General features: G+C 44.3%; 1 long non-coding RNA gene across 1 annotated transcript in view; it reads right to left on the bottom strand.

The window, feature by feature from the left end:
* LOC310646438 overlaps positions 1 to 15,345 on the bottom strand; it is a 22,337-nt gene extending 6,992 nt beyond the window's left edge. The window contains exon 1 of the long non-coding RNA XR_014493693.1: positions 15,189 to 15,345. This is a non-coding gene — a long non-coding RNA (uncharacterized lncRNA). The remainder of the gene's footprint in view (positions 1 to 15,188) is intronic.
* Positions 15,346 to 18,868: the final 3,523 nt, after the last annotated feature.

The raw sequence follows: 18,868 nt of genomic DNA, 5'->3' as shown, positions 1-18,868 counted from the left end.
ACAGCCTTTGCATACGCTTCATCTTGGTGTGTAGGCTCTTTGTCACACCCGCCTTGCCAATGAATGCCGGGTTTGCCAGAGACTTTGCCGATGGGCCACCTGGCCCAGGTGGTTTGGGCCAGAGGCCGGTTTTCAGAAAGAGCCAACTGAATTTGACTTGGAAAGAAAGAATTTGGCTTATTTAGCTCCAAGGTTAATGGCTGAGAATAATTAGTGCAATTAATGCTGCCGTCTTCCCAGAGTAGAATGGCAAAGGAGCTCAACAGAAACAAACAACACAGGAGAGAGAGAGAGAGAGAGAGAGAGAGAGGGAGAGAGAGGGAGAGGGAGAGGGAGAGGGAGAGGGAGAGGGAGAGGGAGAGAGTTCGCTGGGCTGTAATTAAAAACCACGGTGCAGGTTTTCACTTTAACGGTTGTTTATGAGACAGGGAAAGATGAGATGGCGCTGTGGGTTTTTTGATCTTCGGATTCAGCCCTGGCAAAAAAAAAAGCAGGGGCTTAGCCGGAACAGTGAGGGGGACATGTGGGACCGCCAAGGCTTTGCTTTCTGAGGCCATTTTAAGGAGAAGCAGAGCAATCACCGAACATTAACTCAAGCTTCCAAATAAATAAATTTGATACGGGGTTTTCCTTGCCTTTGAAATTACGACAGAAATGCTGCCTTGCAGTGCTTCAGGGATTGATGTGTTGGGGAAAACCAAAATTTGGCAGTGTGCTTGGAGGTAGCCCCAAATTTGCCATAATAATAATAATAATAATAATAATAATAATAATAATAATAATAATAATAATAATAATAATAATAATAATAATAATGAAGAAGAAGAAGAAGAAGAAGAAGAAGAAGAAGAAGAAGAAGAAGAAGAAGAAGAAGAAGAAGAAGAAGAAGAAGAAGAAGAAGAAGGGTTGACTTGGCTAAGGAGTGGGTTTAGCAAAGGCCCTCAAGCAGGGGTCTTCAAACTTGGCCCTTTGATGACTTGTGGACTTCAACTCCCAGAATTCCTCAGCCAGGCCTGGCTGAGGAATTCTGGGAGTTGAAGTCCACAAGTCATCAAAGGGCCAAGTTTGAAGACCCCTGCTCTAGAGAGAGAGGTTATCTTTATTGCCTTTCTATTGTTAGAACTCGGATTGCTTGCTTTAGTCTGCCTGTCCCATCCAAGCAGAGATGGCCGTCTCATAGTGGCCATCTGAATTTACCATAATTTGATTGAAGAGTCTCTCAGTAAAGTGGACCCCATTAGCATTTCAAAAAGATCTGGGCTTTGAATAATTGATTCTATTTCTTTTCAAGCACCTCCTCGTTAATTCATTACAGAAAAGACAGATGTCTTATGTAAGGCCCCTCTCTGTTTGGCTCCTAGATCAGGATTAACAGAATATAAGCCTTAACACTTGAGAAACAAGATCGTGGTTCTTTCCACAATCTGTTGACCTCCAGACTGGGTCATGACGACGATTCCCAGAATTTTCCCACTCCTTGCTTAAAGACTGGAGCTAAATTGCCTTTCCCCCCACCCCCTAGCCCTATTAAAACTGACACTTATTCTAAGCCATTAGCAAGCCAGCTGTTTTTAGGTGCTTAGAAACTCTTCAGCAGAAGATGTTTGAATTAATTTTATTCTCGTTTTTTTATCATCTCTGGATCACTTTTCCACACATTCAGATCACTATTACAACATTTTTGGTAATGGCTGTAGGCTTTAGCGAGCTTGTGTGTCACTTCCATAGATTTGAGAAAAAGAAGAAAGAAAGAAAGAAAGAAAGAAAGAAAGAAAGAAAGAAAGAAAGAAAGAAAGAAAGAAAGAAAGATCGACTATCAGGTTGAACAGGGGAATAATGGAATTAATGGAAAAGGTAGAGAAGGCTGCCCGTTGCGCAAGGAGCTTCTCAAGAGGCAAGGTACTCTTCATCATCTGAAAATTGGCTGAATGGTGTAAAAAAGGGAGAACATCTGAATGTCCTTCAGGCTTCTCTCATTAAATTCAAAGACAAGGGAAGGAAATTATATATTAGATCAATGGAAAGCAGCCCAAGGAAAGGTGCATTGATTGGATGCATCTTGGGTTAGGCAAGGAGGTGGAGTGACACTAAATGAGAACACAAACCCTCCATTAATTAAATGTTACCCTATGTCAACTGCAACCATTCACTGTACCTTAATCTCCCTTTTAAAATCTAAAATAGTTTGCTCTAAGAGATTCAACCTTTAATAAGAATTTCTGTGAAACCTTTGGATGACTCTGATAAACCACTGTCCGCAAGGATCACTCACACACACGCTAAAGTAGAATCCCCCATGTACAGACCACAATGGCCAGGTATACATTAGCCACAAGTACACACGTCTCTTTGATTTACTGTGTTATAGGAACTGGTCGGGGGTTCGACTGATTTCTTAACGTGTTGAGCTTTCAAAAAAAAGGGAGTCTATGAATTTTAGATGCCAGAGGAATGTGAAGGAGATGAGATATGGTCCATGTTTCTGGAGCTCTCCATGGTGCTGAATATGGAGCTCTCCGTAGTGCTGAATCTGACCATCTCCATGATCTGGCTCTTTTGTTGTTGTTAGTTGCGAAGTCGTGTCTGACCCATCGCGACCCTATGGACAATGTTCCTCCAGGCCTTCCTGTCCTCTACCATCTTCTGGAGTCCTTTTAAGCTCACGCCTACTGCTTCAGTGACTCCATCCAGCCACCTCATTCTCTGTCATCCCCTTCTTCTCTTGCCCTCAACCTTTCCCAGCATTAGGCTCTTCTCCAGTGAGTCCTTCCTTCTCATTAGGTGGCCTAAGTATTTGAGTTTTAGCTTCAGGATCTTTTAGTAAGATTCAACTGGAAACGGACACTTTCGGTACTCCTTCCTGAAGTCAAGGGCCCCTTTGGATGAGTGAAGCCAGCCCATGACATTCTTCCCTGGTTGAAATGTTCAGTCATGGGACTATCGCCCACAAATCCAGCAATGGAAGATCCACCTTTGCTGGATGATGTTGGCTATTGAAAGGAATGGAACCTGAGGAGATGGGCAAGACAGTCCCTCTGTGAGGTACATAGGTCGTTTAATTTTTTAAAAATTAATAAATAATAAATCTCTTAACTGTCCCTAAAGTCATATAAGTCATCAGCACATCGCATGGTATTTATCGCTAAGGTGAATAAATATTTTCTCTGCTCTGTCTTGAATTTCCAACTACTTCCATTGACCCCCCAAATTCGGTTATTATAGAGCAAGCAGTATTTCTCTCTCTCTCTCTCTCCTGTCAATGACTCACCAATATTTTTTTTGCTGAGGTGATTCTCCCAGATGCTCTTAAAAAAAAAAGACAAAATTGTATCCCCCGAGCTAAACCGCCCCTTATTGCTTCGGCTGTCCTGCTCTGACATCACCCTCTGTGTTGCAAAAGGCAACCCAGCCACGGTACCTTGGGCTAATTGCTTCCTTGTGTCCTTGGCAGACTTTCTCGGGCTCCCGACACCAGCGGGAGCACTTGATCCCTTTAAAGAGATTGCAAATACTCATCTAGCAGCAAGAGTCAATTAACTGCATTTATTGGTTTTATCTGTCTCCTAGGCTGGTGGGTTTTTTTGTTTTTTTTTGCCACTGCTGGTGGCTGCTGTCAAAACAGCTCCAGCTGTTTTAATAAAGCTTCAACTTGCTGTCTAAAGGTTATTTCCCTGCCTCTCCTTCTCCTTCCCTCCCCCCCCCCCCACTCTTCCAACCCATAATAATCTGGACTCAAGAGGCTTGCTTGCAGAGTTCCCTTCCCAAGCTTCTTGGCTCTGCAGATGTGATCTCCATCTTTACAATGTGAATCCAGTATGTTTAACCTGCTTGCTGAGTTAGCCGGCTTTTTCAATGCACTGAATGATCGACTAACCCACCGTGGTGGTTTACACAACACACGAAAGCCGTTAAAAAGACTGACTCAGGTTGACTGCCAGGCAAAAGAACCAGGGCCATACACTGTTGCAATTCAAAAGATGTATGGCTTAAGCCTATGCGCAAGAATCTAGTCAGCTAAATGCAGTACTAAATTGGCATCAGATAAGGGTCAATGGAATTCAAGAGGGACTGGATTGAGACCATTTCTGACAATGTAAGGATTCTAAGCTGATGATGGACTTAACTCTGCTCCCACCTCTGCCTGCTCTTCTCCTATATCAGGGGTCTTCAAACTTGGCCCTTTTATGACTTGTGGACTTCAACTCCCAGAATTCCTCATCCAGAGTTGAAGTTCACAAGTCATAAAATGGCCGAAGTTCGAAGACCCCTGGCCTATATCAACATTTTATTTAGTGTGTCATGTAAAGACACCATTAGGTTCGCAGCTGACCTGATTAAGCATGTTATAGGGAGACCTCTAAAAACTTGCTTATTTAAAATAACCTTTTTTTCCTAAATTCCAACTGACCTCCTGCATTAGAATTCCCCTCTCTCAAACCGTCTTTAGATTTCCTCAGAAAAACTTCAAGACATGAGGGATGGGAGTTCGGCTGCAACTGACATTTTTGTTTGGCTGCTTTTGGGGTGATCTACAAAATGGGGCAGTGTAGGGAGTTCCTGTTCTCTGTCCCGCCTCCATTTTTCTGTTCTCTGTCCGAATAATTAGCCAATATGACTAGTTAGCGTCATCTTTGTTCCTCATTGGTGAAGGGAAGGAGACAAAATGCAATGGAAGAGCTTCCCCCCTCCCCCTTGGTTTCGGGGCAGGGAGTGTGTATTTTGCTAAGCAGTATTTATGCGGTGGCTCAGTGGGTTAGGACGCTGAGCTTGTCGATCAGAAGGTCGGCAGTTGGGCGGGTCAAATCCCGAGTGCCGCGTAGCAGAGTGAGCGCCTCTTACTCGTCCCAGCTTCTGCCAACCTAGCAGTTCGAAAGCACGTAAAAATGCAAGTAGAAAAATAGGGACCACCACGGTGGGAAGGTAACAGCGTTCCGTGCGCCTTTGGCGTCTAGTCATGCCGGCCACATGACCACGGAGACGTCCTTGGACAAGCGCTGGCTCTTCGGCTTTGAAACGGAGATGAGCACCGGCCCCTAGAGTCGGAAACGACTAGCACGCCTGTGCGGGGGAACCTTTACCTTTATGTATGCTAATGCAGCTATGAAGCTTCCTCTTGTTGATATCCTTTTTTAAAAAAAAATAATACAGCTAATTTCATTTAGGTATCAGAAGCATGAGGAATCAAAGCCTGAAATCTGAATTCATGGCAAGCATTTACCTTCCATTCTACCTTTCTCAGCTACGCAATACTCAAACTGGCTAATGTACCTCAAAACAAGACCCTGGAAAATAAAAAAAAATCTTCACCCTTCAAAGTATTAGGAACCCATCACCCCTTGCGGTTATGCTGGCCGCTGAAAAGTAGAAGAAAGAAAAAGCGTTTACAAGACTTCATGATGAACATCTAATGAGTACTGGCATAAACAGATTTCCAAAGGGTCATTTAGAAGTAAAAGAAAGAAAAACCACGGATTATAAACATGCTTTGTCACAAACTGTTTCAGAATCATACAACACGCCTTGCTTTCCCACTCCATGGAGCAGTGAGAGTTTTCTTAAGGTCAATATGCTGAAACGTACATTTCACTGAAGACTGGAATAGGAACCAGCCAGGCTTTGTAACCTTTCAAACAGGGCACAAGCTCTATTAACCCCAAGTGAGCCTTAAACAATGTCAGCCTAGGTATAGTTGCAAAGATTGCTTGCTTGCTTATTGATTCCGTGAGAGCCGGTTTGTTCTTCTGGTTAAGGCCCCCCAGCTAGAAACCAAGAGACTCTTAAGTTGTACTGCTGCCTTAGGTAGCAAAGCCGGCTGGGTGACCTTGGACCAGTCGCTTTCTCCGGAAGGAAGGAAGGAAGGAAGGAAGGAAGGAAGGAAGGAAGGAAGGGAGGGAGGGAGGGAGGGAGGGAGGGAGGGAGAGAAGGGATAAAAAGGAGACAGGAAGGAAGGAAGGAAGGAAGGAAGGAAGGAAGGAAGGAAGGAAGGAAGGAAGGAAGGAAAGAAGGAAGGAAGGAAGGAAGGAAGGAAGGAAGGAAGGAAGGAAGGAAGATAAAAAGGAGAGAGAAAAGGAAGGGAGAGAGAGAGAGAAGGAAGATAAAAAGGAGGCTGGAAGGAAGGAAGGAAGGAAGAAGAGAGAGGAAGGAAGGAAGGAAGGAAGGAAGGAAGGAAGGAAGGAAGGAAGGAAGGAAGGAAGGAAAGAAGGAAGGAAGGAAGGAAGGAAGGAAGGAAGGAAGGAAGGAAAGAAGGAAGGAAGGAAGGAAGGAAGGAAGATAAAAAGGAGAGAGAAAAGGAAGGGAGAGAGAGAGAGAAGGAAGATAAAAAGGAGGCTGGAAGGAAGGAAGGAAGGAAGAAGAGAGAGGAAGGAAGGAAGGAAGGAAGGAAGGAAGATAAAAAGGAGAGAGAAAAGGAAGGGAGAGAGAGATAAGGAAGATAAAAAGGAGGCTGGAAGGAAGGAAGGAAGGAGAGAGAGAAGGAAGGAAGGAAGGAAGGAAAAAAGGAGGCTAGAAGGAATGAAGGAGAGAGGAAAGGAAGGGAGAGAGAGAAGGAAGATAAAAAGGAGACAGGAAGGAAGGAAGGAAGGAAGGAAGAAGAGAGAGAAGGAAGGAAGGAAGGAAGATAAAAAGGAGAGAGAAAAGGAAGGGAGAGAGAGAGAAGGAAGATAAAAAGGAGGCTGGAAGGAAGGAAGGAAGGAAGAAGAGAGAAGGAAGGAAGGAAGGAAGGAAGGAAGGAAGGAAGGAAGGAAGGAAGGAAGGAAGGAAGGGCCAACTGCTTCTTTAAAAAAAGCCCTTGCAAAGAAAACCTCAGGGACATCTTCAGGCAGTCTCCAAGAATCAGATACTGTTGAACGGGATAGATGACAGAAAGATGGATGATAGAAGGAATATGGATAGAGGGACGATAGATGGATGATAGATAATATAGATATTGGTAGATATATTGATAGATGACAGAAGATAGATCGACAAATAGACAGGTGAGCATTTTATCGCATGAGAATTAACTTTTGAGTGCTGGCATAAGGGTGCAGTTCTCATTTGAGGAAGCGAAGTCATGACACGGAAGCATTTGAGGGGGAATTATTCACACGCTAAGTTTTATTACCACATTTCTCTGTCCATGAATCTAATGACTCATCGCTTTACTAGGACTGTCTTCTGGGTCAGCTGTCAGAAAATAAAAAGCACAAGAGAAGTGTGCTTTGTCAATCCAGAGGCACAAGGGGCAGGCAGCCGAAAAGGAATTGACAGCAATAGAAATATTAGTCATACAAATTTGAGACGATGCATATAACACTGAAAAGCAAGAATGTCAGTTCAACTTTTAAATCTCAGACAAAGTAGAACAGAATGTTTTCCCCGATAAAATAAGCCACAAACGAGCTGTCCTGTCCCATCCTGAGAAATGAATCAACTGTCTGGATTACAACTCACTGCAGAAATACCTGCCTGAGAAATAAACTAAATCCGTTGGCCTTATCCTTCTTCGCTTCGCTTTCACAAACCAAAGGAAGGAAAAAAAAAGCCATCGTGTTCGACTCCTCTTTACTTAATTCAATTCCTAGCACCGTAACGCGCAGTTTATATTGACAAAATGACATTTTTTACAGGCTGGCTAGTGACTTCGTAAAACCCATTTTGGACCTCTCTTGGAAACTGCATCAAGAATATTGGATAAGTGGCAGGAGAAAAGTTACTTCTGTCTTCTTGGCCTTGAGGTCCCCATTAACTCACTTTTCCCATCTGTGAAAACCTTGGCACCTGTAACCTCCTCAAGAGGTGATTGAACCCAGCAATTAGTAAATCAAATGCCTTTCTTGCTTAGTCGGATCAATGTACAGCATGCTCGGCTGCAGTCTATTCCAGTTGCCAAAAAGGGTTGTTCTAAGATTGTTGGCACAGTCCTACTTTTAGGAACTGGGAACTGGGAAACAGGAGACATGACTTTGTTGCTGGTAGCTTTAAGGCAGAGGTGGGGAACCACGGTCTTTTTAGGACTTGTGGACTTCAAATTCAGGAATTTTGGGAGTTGAAGTCCACAAGTCATAAAAGGACCATCGTTCCCCACCTCTGCTCTAAGGAATGGGTGAAACCTAGCTGTTCCTCTACCCCAGGGGTCTTCAAACTTGGCCCTTTTACGACTTGTGGACTTCAACTCCCAGAATTTCTCAGCCAGCGTGCCTAGCTGAGGAATTCTGGGAGTTGAAGTCCACAAGTCATAAAAGGGCCAAGTTTGAAGACCCCCCTGCTCTACCCAGTAAGGACCAAGGGGCCCCCAGAAAAACAGCCAAGAACTTAGACAGAAGTTGTATCAATGAATATGACATTGAGGATCCTTGTATCCCCAATTAAATATAAGACCGGAGGAGTAGACAATGGCTCCTGATTCCAAATGTGATTTCATCTTGGTTCTATGCGTCAAATCAGGGTTGTCCAACCCTGGCAACTCTTAAGATTTGTGAACTTCAGCTCCCAGAATCCAACCTTGGTTATTTTTAAGACTTGTGGACTTCAACCCCCAGAATTCCCCAGTCAGCATGGTTGGCTGGGGAATTCTGGGAGTTGAAGTCCACAGGTCTTAAAATTGCCAAGGTTGGACAACCCTGATCTAGATGATCTCCAAGGTGCCTTCCATCCCTTGCATTCTGTGATTATTTGAGACTATAATAAATATTTTGAGGTAGTAACGGAGAAGGCTACATGCCCTTGCTGGCTGGGCAAATCTGGGAGTTGAAGTCCACAAGTCTTAAAGTGACCAAGGTCACAAATTTTGACACAAATTTTAAAAGTCGCCCGAGTTGGACAGCCATGATTTGATGCATAGAACCAAGCATGGGGGCGCCTTTGACAGAGGCAGAAGACTTGCAGGAAACTAAAAATAAAATTAAAAAAAACATATCCAAAGGGCGAATTTTGGCCCAAGATCAGTCCCTGAACTGCTACTACGTGCAAAGGCTGTGTTCTAACTCGGCCCTCAGCTCCTAGCAATTGGCCTGATGTTTTGAAAAGATGCTTCCGAGTTCTTCAGCCTTTGGAGGCGAGAGGAAAACTCTCAGAACCAAAGCTTTTCCATCTGGCTATCGGAAAAGGTTCATAAAACCTCCTAGACACAGACACCAGGACTTCCAAGCAAAGGAGAAATGCAAGCTTTTATGTTGCCACTTTAATCCTATTAGCAAAGAAGCTGATGACGGCTGGCCTAAATCCAGGACTGGCAAAGTGGATTTTAGGTATCGGAGCAAATTTCCCTTTTAGAAGGACACAGTCGGATTTCACTTTCATCATTTTCAATGCTCGCTCTCTCTTTCCTCCAGCCCCTCCTTCCTAAAAAAGCACCCACCTCCCAGTTGCTAATACCCAAATAATTTGGCCAACAGCGCCACCTAGCGACTTCCACATGAAATGCAGCCAGAGCAGAATTTGGAATTTGCAGTGGCTGTTGATGCATTGTTGTTGTTAGCTGCGAAGTCGTGTCCGACCCATCGCGACCCCATGGACAACGTTCCTCCAGGCCTTCCTGTCCTCTACCATCTTCTGGAGTCCATTTAAGCTCACGCTTCCTGCTTCAGTGACTCCGTCCAGCCATTTCATTCTCTGTCGTCCCCTTCTTCTCTTGCCCTCAACCTTTCCCAGCATTAGGCTCTTCTCCAGTGAGTCTTTCCTTCTCATTAGGTGGCCAAAGTATTTGAGTTTCAGCTTCAGGATCTGGCCTTCTAAAGAGCAGTCAGATTTGATCTCCTCTAGGACTGACCGGTTTGATCGCCTTGCAGTCCAAGGGACTCGCAGGAGTCTTCTCCAGCACCGTAGTTCAGAGGCCTCAATTCTTTGGCGCTCAGCCTTTCTTATGGTCCAACTTTCACTGCCATACATTGCAACTGGGAAGACCATGGCCTTGACTATACGCACTTTTGTTGACAGGGTGATGTCTCTGCTTTTTAGTGTGCTGTCTAGCTTGATGCATTTCACCGCATTTTTAATGCAGTCCTTTGCATGAATGTATTTCACTGCATTCCTGAGCAGGATGCAAGCCAAAAGCAACTGAATGGCAGTGGTTGCTTGCGATTTGAGTGCTGGGAAAAGCAAGTATAAAGGTTTGGTGTTTTTCCCCCCCACACACACACTTTTGGCCTAAATATTGTTTTATACGCACGCAAAACAAAGAACTGAGATTGCCTTTTTCTGTGTGGAAGGCTGTTGCTTGGCCAGCATGAGGAACAACTCCCAACCTAATACTGCAAAGATTATCCTTTTTCTGTACAACTCTCTTAAATGTGGTTACTTGTCCAGCATTGTCTATATCGGTTTTATTCGACCTTGGTCCTTTTAAGGAGTGTTGATTGGTGGCCCCCAGGGGGAGATCTTTCTCTGTGGGCGCCCCGGAGCTATGGAACCAGTTACCGGTTGAGCTCCGGACGGCGCCCGATCTTCGCTCCTTTCGTCGCGATCTAAAAACATACCTGTTCGAACAAGCCGGCCTGGCCTGAGGGGGGATTGGTGGGGTTTTTTACTATCATTTTATTGGGGTTTTTATTAATGTACCAACTGTTTTTATGGGCATGTATTTAATTACCTTTTAATTTTTGTAACTCTGTGTTTTATTCTTGCCTTGTACACCGCCCTGAGTCCTTCGGGAGAAGGGCGGTATAGAAATATTAATAAATTAAATTAAATTAAATTAAACTGCCAGACTTCAGTTCAGTCCCCAGCATTCAGTTCAATTCCGTGTTGGCTCTGGAATTCTGGGAGTTGAAGCCCACATGACTAAGGTTAGATTTTAGATTTAGATTTTATTAGATTTATATACCGCCCTTTCCCGAAGGACTTAGGGCGGTTTACAGGGCATTTTAAAATCATATCAATAGAAGTACAAAGTTAAAAGAGAATTAAAAGATTAAATTATCCCTGAAAATAAAACCCCAGTTAAAATTCTCAGCCTGGGTCAGAGAGCTCAAAGAGCCAGGTCTTCAGGTCCCGGTTGAACAACACTGGTCCCAGATTGTTGGGGGCAATTAAGCTGACTTTGTAATAATGCCGCTTGGGGCCCCCCGAAAGCCCTAATAAGCAGGCATATACATAGAATGAAGGCTACTGCTAAGCTTGTAAGCCGCCCTGAGTCTTCGGAGAAGGGCGGGATATACCGTAAATGGAATTAAAATAAAATAAATAAAAATAAATTAAGCTGACTTTGTAATAATGCCGCTTGGCGGGGGCCGAAAGCCCTAATAAGCAAGCATATACATAGAATGAAGGCTATTGCTAAGCGCATTGATTTGTGCTTTAGATTGTAAGCCGCCCTGAGTCTTCGGAGAAGGGTGGGATATAAATGGGATTTAAAAAAAAATAAGTGAGAGTGCTTGTTTTGGAAAGTACAATTCCAAGAATCTTTCATCCTTCTCCATGTGGGCTGAAGGTGCTGGATATTGCCACTCAGCAGTTCTAGGTAGACACAATTCCTCACTGGAACAGGACCCTCTTTTCTCAGTGGTCTTTTGTAGGAACTATAGAATGCAGAATAACAAGAGTTGGAAGGGACCTTGGAGGTCTTCTAGTCCAACCCCGTGCTCCATCTCTTCTTAAAAACTTCCAGTGTTGGAGCACTCACAACTTTTGAAGGCAAGCCATCCCACTGATTAATTGTTCCAATTGCCGGGAAATTCCTCCTTAGTTCTAGGTTGCTTCTCTCCTTGATTAGTTTCCCTCCGTTGCTTCTTGTCCTGCCTTCGGGCGCTTTGGAAAAGAGGTTGACACCCCCCCCCTTGTCATTGTGGCAGCCTCCGAAATATTGGAACAGTGCTATCACGTCACCCCTAGTCCTTCTTTTCACTGAGATTAGCCATACCCAGTTCCTGTAACCGTTCTTCATCTCTCTTAGCCTCCAGTCCCCTAATCATCTTTGTTGCTCTTCTCGGAACTCTTTCTAGACTAGCAGCATCTTTTCTGCGAATGTTTTCTAGAGGAAATATTTCTGCAGCCTAAACTCTGAAGCCTACCGATGCAAGAGCGAAATTAAAGCAATCACAACAGTACATTTGATTTCAATTAGATGCTGCCTCAAAGGAAGAATTACTCAGAGGAGGATCAATTAAGCCACGAAGGCTTTTAATGTTTTGAAAAGCTAGCAAGCTTCTTCTCCCCCCCCCCTATTCATTTGCTTTCACCGAGGATAAATTATTCCTGGCGGTCTTCTTCTGGATTTATAAAGTCTGAGAGTCAGTAGTAAATTAAGAACATTTCACCCAGGGCAGGAGCTTTTTTGTTAGCAGCCTCTGCTGGTTTAATTTTCAAAATATAAATAAATAAAATAGGGTGCTGTGGCTCAGTGGGTTAGGACGCTGAGCTTGTCGATCGGAAGGTCGGCAGTTTGGCGGGTCGAATCCCGAGTGCTGCGTAACAGAGTGAGCGCCTGTTACTCGTCCCAGCTTCTGCCAACCTAGCAGTTCGAAAGCACGTAGAAATGCAAGTAGAAAAATAGGGACCACTCCGGTGGGAAGGTAACAGCGTTCCGTGCGCCTTTGGCATCCAGTCATGCCGGCCACAGGACCACAGAGACGTCCTCGGACAAGCGTTGGCTCTTCGGCTTTGAAACGAGCACCGGCCCCTAGAGTCGGAAACGACTAGCACGCGTGTGCGGGGGACCCTTTAACCTTTAACTATATTTGTCAAGGGATGAGTCTGGAGATGTCTAGCACGATTGTCAGCATCCAGCGCTTCTGAAAGATTGAGTGGCACCGTGTTAATATTGGAATAATTTTTCTTCTCTTTCCCGTTTCTCTCAACCTCCCCTTTAATCTTTCTCCTCCTCCTCCTCCTCCTCCTCCTCCTCCTCCTCCTCCTCCTCCTCCTCCTCTTTTACCACTTCTAGTGTGGAGGGAGATGCAAAGTTGTGGGGTTTTTTTGCTCTTCGGGCTGCCTCAACCATTGTTAACTGATGTTGTAGTGTGTCTTTTACCAGGTAGCAATAGCAATTCGTCAAGAGTAGATGTCTCTCTTGATAGCATTATTATTATTATTATTTTAAAAATCAAACTTCTCTTTGCCTTTCCTCTTAACCCTCAACCCATCCCGTGTTGCCTTTCTCTCAAAAGGGGTTATTTTATGCACAGGGCTGTGCCAAGACGATCCTTACATAAGTGCCGGCGTCTCAAGGACGCGTTCAAAATGCACGGTGGCCTTCACAAACTGTCAGCCACAATTCTACGCACATGACTGCTCATTTCTGTATCCACAGCATCTCTCTCGCGCGCTCCGTTCGATGTCAGAGCGTGAAAAGACTGCAAGTTGAAATTAGCTGGGGTGGGGATAAACAGAGGAGGTTGACAGCGCCACTGCCAGGGAGCAAGGATGTCTTAACCTGGACTTCTTTAGAGCCATCAAAGCTCAGTCAGTTCGGCCCCTTTTCTGCTCCGATTGTGCATCGATGCACCCAGCGGTTGGAGGGGTTTCCATTTGGAGTTTTGCCTTCAGGAATAACTGGCTTCAGCCTGGCAGAGACCGATTCTTTCCCAGCAGTGCCCTTAACCGCATCTCTAAGGGTCAAACTCACCTGTGCATTTCACCCCCTGCTCTCTAAGCCAGGGGTCCCCAACCCTCGGTCCGTGGACCGGTACCGGACCGCGGCATGTCCAGAAACCGATCCGGACAAACAAGCAAAGCCCCATCTGTGAGATGCAAGCAGCACACAAAGCCACGCACTCTCCGGTCCGCGGAAAAACCTCTCTCCACGGAAGCGGTCCCTGGTGTGGCCAAAAGGTTGGGGACCTCTGCTCTAAGCCGCTCAAGCAGAGCCCTTGGCCTGATCCGCACCCACATCCTGAGGCTGAACCTTGAAGATTTCCCCTTGACCCCCCCCAACAATGGACAGTGACCTTGACTCCAGATTCTAACCATTGACCCAAGAGGCCTGCTTTTCACCTGGGCTATAGGCCTTTGGCCCAGAGGACCTGACTATTTATTTATTTATTTACTTATTTGTGAAATTTGCCATCCCATCTTGCATCCAACCAGACAATTGACCTGGACTCTTGGCCTTTGCCCCAGTCTTGGACCCAGGCTTTTTGATCCGTTTGACCTGTGGCCTTGACCCTTTGACCCCCAAGTCCTGACCTTTAGTCCATGTATCCTGGTGGACCTTGACCTTTCAACCTCAGGCCATGACCTTTTTGATCGAGTATTCTTGGCCTTTTGACCCAGAGTCCCAACCTTTAGAGCTGGGTCATGACCTTTAAACCCAAGTCCTTAACCTTTGGACCCATAGTTCCAATCTGTGCTCTCTATTGGAAGCTGAAAATATTGGCAGGAGTTGGTAATAAAGTGTCATGGCGGTCTCTAGTGTGTCACAGGGTACCTGGGCAAGAATATCTGCCAGTGTTTTGTTGGCCAGCTGAGAAGAGGGTAAATCTGCCTAGCATGCAAAGGACTGAGCTATCCATCCTGAGAGAGGATATTGTAGTGTGTGGTGTATACTGTATAGAAACATGGAGTTGTGTCATCCATTAACTTGAAAAAGACAAGTGAGTCAATGGAAGCACGATAGGCAAGGAATTTATTTCTTTCTCCCCTTCTCTAAGGTCTACACTTTCTACACTTTGTATGTACTGATACGCTCGTTTTTAAAACACATAAATGTCTAACTTGTATTCTGACTTCAGCTGACCGATGAACAAAGCTGGGGCTAAACGCTTGCTTTATCAAGAAGATGGTTAAAGGTAACAGGATTAGGCCTAAGCCTGCCTTGCATAACTCTGGAATTTTCAATAATAAAGAAGTCGTTGTTGCTCGGAGTCAAATTGTTGGGCTCTGATTGGGCTCATCTTGCCCAAGAAGCAGGTGAGAATTTGAGCGTGTCATGACACAACTGAGGCAGACGTCTTGTGTCAGACATCACAGGCCCATTACTTTATGCATGAAGGTGTCATGATGTGCATCTCAAAGAGTTTTGACAGATTGTCTGGGACACCAGGCTTGACGTTGTTTGTTCTTTCCTCCCCAATGGAAGCAATGATGCTTCTGACAAATTCTACAGCGGAGGAAACAAAATTAGCAAGTTTTCACCACATTCACCCGCAGCTAGAATTCACTCTTAACAACTCTGAAAGGAAAAGAAGAAGAAGAAAAAAAAGCAAGGAACGCACTTTAAACTGGCTTTTTACAAGCGGGAGGCTGGAAGTGTTTAAAAAATTTTATCTACTTACCTTTCCAAGCATTTCTAGGATCAGATTGGGGTTCTGTTAGAAGCAATCACTCTGTGCCACCCTGCAGATTGAAAATGAGATTGAAATGATACAAAAGCCTCTTTGTTTTTCTTTCTTTCATTCTCTTTCTTTCTCTTTTTTTCTTTCTTTTTCTCTTTCTCTTTCTTTCTTTCTTTCTTTTTCTCTTTCTCTCTCTTTCCTTTTTCTCTCTTTCCTTCCTTCCTTTCTCTCTCTTTTTCTTTCTTTCTTTCTTTCTCTTCTTTCTTTCTCTCTCTCTCTCTCTCTCTCTCTCTCTTTCTTCTTTCCTAAACATCATTTGCTCCTGTAATATCTGTAACACTGCCCGTTGCTAAAACAGGCGCCTCTTTCCTTCTTCCTTAAAAGCTGAGCTTCTTACCCAAAATGATTTACAGTCTGAGTTACATCTCAGGCATGAGCAGCAATAGGGAAATCTGTTAAAACTACACCTCCCAGAAGCTCCGTCAGTGAGGTCCAGAAGCTGTTGGATGCTGGGAGCTGTAGTTCAACAATGCATTGGCCCACGGGGCTGAGGCTTCCCTGTTGCTCGTGCATACCTACGCATGGTGAATGCTTGTAAGCCAGTGTTTACCACCTGGGATGACTTCAGCTCCCAGAATTCCTCACTCAAGCGTGGCCCTTGCTGAGAATTCTGGGAGCCCAGCCAGCCGGCACTTTCACAGCTTGGGAAAGTCTAACATGCAGTACATACAGCCACAATTGAGCCCCAAATTTGTGTTGTTAAGAGAGACATTTGTCAAGTGAAATTTGCCCCATTTTACGACCTTCTTTTGCCAAGTCATTAAGTGGATCGCTGCAGTCGTTAAGTCAGCAACACGGCCGCTAAGTGGATCCGGCTTGTTTGTCTGAACTGGTAGTTCCTTACGTGGAAAAGAGTGAAGCTCAAAAGCCCACCGAGGACCCCACAATTCCGCCCTGAGCTACAAACATTCTCTGCCACAGATGCGAGTGAGGGTTTGGCACCCCAAGGGACGCGGTGGCTCAGTGGGTTAGGACGCTGAGCTTGTCGATCAGAAGATTGGCAGTTTGGAAGGTCGAATCCCGAGTGCCGCATAACAGGGTGAGCGCCTGTTACTCGTCCCACCTTCTGCCAACCTTGCAGTTCGAAAGCACGTAAAAATGCAAGTAGAAAAATAGGGACCGCTACGGTGGGAAGGGAACAGCGTTCCGTGCGCCTTTGGCGTCTAGTCATGCCGGCCACATGACCACGGAGACGTCCTCGGACAAGCACTGGCTCTTCGGCTTTGAAAAGGAGATGAGCGCCGGCCCCTAGAGTTGGAAACAACTAGCACGCATGTGCGGGGGAACCTTTAACTTTACCTTTTACCTTTTTAACAACGTCCCAAAAGCTACAGACTTTCCTCCAACTCTTATGACAAGGGAAGCACACCATCCTTGCAGTGTCTACCAGGAAGATTCCAAGTTCTGCTTTTTTTTCCCAGAAAAAGAGAGAGAGAAAAAAAGATTCTCCAACGAGAGGAAGGGAAGGGGTCTTGGTTTATATCTCCTTCCCCCCCCCCCAGGCTGAGACAACCAGCCATGGGGAGAAGCTATTAATAGCTTGAGCTATTAATTCTGACCCACTTCCTGCCATCCTCCTGACCCCATCAATCTGTTTGGAAAGACACCCCTCCCCTCTCAGTTTAATATATGTCTTGGGCTGCGTCTGTAGAAGACCCGTAATCTGGTTATTGGATTAACCTATTTACTGGGTTGCACACACACACACACACACACACACACACACACCCGAAGCTCCAGCCAAATTCAGCTGTCTGGATTTGCAAGCAGATTAAAGGATCCTCCTTCCCACCACCGTGCAGAGAAAAATAAAAAAAAATTAAAAAAAATTAAAATAATAAAATAAAATAAATAAAATAATAAAATAAAAAAATAAAAAAATAAAAAAATAAAATAAAATAAAATAAAATAAAGAATGGCACTAAAGAGCTTGGAATTCTGGGCAAAGGCACAGTGGTTGTGCAGCGATCCATGAGGACTTGGCGCTCTCTCTCTCTCTCTCTCTCTCTCTCTCTCTCTCTCTCTCTCTCTCTCTCTCTCTTTCACACACACACACACACACACACACACACACACACACACACACCAATCACGCTCTCACGAAAGAGAGGCTGGCTGCAAAACCAGAGGGAAGTGAAAGGATTCTGGTGCCTGAGAATAAGGACAGCTTGCCTTTGCACACGCATTCCCCCTTTTTTGGTGACATTCGCACGTTAGGCTTCCCTGCACCTGAAGGCAGGACAAGAAACAACGGAGGGAAACTAATCCAGGAGAGAAGCAACCTAGAACTCAGGGGAAATTTCCTGACAATTAACCAGTGGAAGGGAAGTTGCCTCCAGAGGTTGTGGGGGCTCCAGCACAGGAGGTTTTGAAGAAGAAGAGACTGGACAACCATTGGTCTGGAATGGTATTTCAGGGGTTTCCTGCCTGAGCAAGGGGTTGGGCTAGATGACCTCCAAAGTCAGCTCTATTTCTATTATTCCGGATCAGTCTCGGGACTTCCAAACATGCAAAACCGGAATGGAATGGAATGAATAGAATGGAATGGAAGAAGGAAATGGAAATGGAAATAATGGAAATGGAAATGGAATTGGAATTGGAATAGAATAGAATAAGAATAGAATTAGAATTAGAATTTTGGAATTAGAATTATGGAATGGAATAATAGAATGGAATGGAAGAATGAAATGGAAATGGAAATAATGGAAATGGAAATGGAATAGAAGAATAGAATAGAATAGAATAGAATAGAATAGAATAGAATAGAATAGAATAGAATAGAATAGAATAGAATAGAATTAGAATAGAATTAGAATTAGAATTATGGAATGGAATGGAATGGAATGAATAGAATGGAATGGAAGAAGGAAATGGAAATGGAAATAATGGAAATGGAAATGGAATAGAATAGAATAGAATAGAATAGAATAGAATAGAATAGAATAGAATAGAACAGAACAGAACAGAATAGAATAGAATTAGAATTAGAATTATGGAATGGAATAATAGAATGGAATGGAAGAATGAAATGGAAGAATGAAATGGAAATGGAAATAATGGAATTGGAATTGGAATAGAATAGAATTAGAATTAGAATTATGGAATGGAATAATAGAATGGAATGGAAGAATGAAATGGAAATGGAAATAATGGAAATGGAAATGGAATAGAATAGAATAGAATAGAATAGAATTAGAATTAGAATTAGAATTAGAATTAGAATTATGGAATGGAATGGAATAATAGAATGGAATGGAAGAATGAAATGGAAATGGAAATAATGGAAATGGAATAGAACAGAATAGAATACGCAATAGAATTAGAATTAGAATTCTTAGAATTAGAATTCTGGAATGGATTAGAGCTGGCAGGGACCTTGGAGGTCTTCTAGTCCAGCCCCCTGCTCAGGCAGGAGAACCTATACTTGACTGGGGTCAATCTGGCAGGCTTAACGTCCCAGAGGCTCAGCTCGGCAAACGGCATCGCTCGGCTAACGCAGCGCTTTCCAACCTTAGGAACTTGAAGATGCGTGGACTTCAACTCCCAGAATTCCCCAGCCAGCGTAGCTGGCTGGGGAATTCTGGGAGTTGAAGTCCACGCATCTTCAAGTTCCTAAGGTT

Source organism: Vipera ursinii (genome assembly GCF_947247035.1).
Source record: "Vipera ursinii genome assembly, chromosome: 13".
NCBI classification, from domain to species: Eukaryota; Metazoa; Chordata; class Lepidosauria; order Squamata; family Viperidae; genus Vipera; species Vipera ursinii.
This window is presented reverse-complemented; position numbering and strand designations above follow the sequence as displayed.